The sequence below is a fragment of the Acyrthosiphon pisum genome, unplaced genomic scaffold, assembly GCF_005508785.2.
Source record: "Acyrthosiphon pisum isolate AL4f unplaced genomic scaffold, pea_aphid_22Mar2018_4r6ur Scaffold_21920;HRSCAF=25285, whole genome shotgun sequence".
Classification (NCBI taxonomy): Eukaryota; Metazoa; Arthropoda; class Insecta; order Hemiptera; family Aphididae; genus Acyrthosiphon; species Acyrthosiphon pisum.
Window position 1 is genome coordinate 97,395 of NW_021771438.1, and position 1,570 is coordinate 98,964.

Below are 1,570 nucleotides of genomic sequence, written 5' to 3' on the forward strand. Positions count from 1 at the left end.
GATTTTGAGCAAAGACAATCTATCAGCTTAAATTCATAAGTATATTTTAAGATATTAATGCTATTAAAGTAACTTTTTTACAAATACATACTACTACATTAGTAAAACATTAGGATTAGGTTGAATTATTTTTTTGCAAAAACAATTTCATTTGAAAATGTCATTGTGTATGATGTTCAATATAACAGTTAACTCTCATTATTTCAATACTTAAGGGGTACAGATATCAAGTTTTATTCTAATGATAATTATTTCAGAGATTCCAATTGAGTTCAAAATTACGAACAATGTGAAATATTGTTGCTTGAAATAACAAGAATTTACTGTAAACTTTATATGTTTCAAGTAACCACGAATAATATTTTTGAATTACATCAAAATAACTGAAATTGTTTTTATTTGTTTAAAGATTTCATTTCATCCAAATTTTTATAAAAATTAAAAATTATAAAAACTGTATATTTATTTTTTAGATTTTATGGTTAGAGTACAAACTACTAATTTCCTTGCTTTAAATTATCAATCATTTTCTATAAAAATTTAACATTATATACATTTTCAACTACAAAATAATTTGCAAACTTCCTAGATTTTGAAGAGAAAAAAATTGTGTTTATAATTCGACAGTGGAAAGGAAAAAGGGCGTAAACGACGTTCTTGACAAAATTTGTTTTTTTTAACCCGTCGTTGGTGACGCTATGAACATTTCCCTCACATAACTGTTATTTGGGAACCATTGGCTTCAAATTATTTTGCTTATATCGATATTTTTAGTATGCTCATACAAGTTACTTATGGAAATAAATACGTGGAAAATAACTAATCTATATATAAACTTTCCGTCTTATTACCATCAAATGCCGACGGTTACCAGTATTTGCTCGCCGGGGATCGGCGGTTCGACGGCGGCCAGTTATTTTAGCCAAAACATACCAATATTTCTTCCATCATACTGATCGACCTAGTAATGCGATAATAGTTTTTAAAACTGATTTAGATTTGTTGTAATGTCTACTTATAGATTAGTCAGTCCACTTTTCCCAATTTCACCCTTCCAAAAATAATTAAAAGTGAGTGAAACGCTAACACGTCACTAATGATATGAAAATATTAACGTCACCAACGACGGGTTAATTAAGGCCTAAACGACATAATTCTGCATCGATTGTGCTCACCTGATTATCGATATGTTGATTATTGACTAAGTTATATTTGATAATAAAATAATCGATAGTTGCATGGCGTACACGCCATTTATCAAATTAAAGAGTAACTACCAAATAACAGGCTTAAGCGAAAAAATAATATTTTTTAGCGTAACCACCATAACTGTTTATAATAATTTTAAATATTATTTTAAAATATTTTTTATCAGTTTTAATTAATTGTTGGTTATTATAATTGTGGTGATTCCGGCACCTTATCACCACTTACACTAACGCGCCTTTTTATTACCATTTTTATATTATATTCGTCATGTGTTTTATATTGTATTCGTTTTATTTATTATCTCTGTGAATTATATTTTATAATGATGTACCGTCTTTGGGACTACTCGCCGCTCGACTTT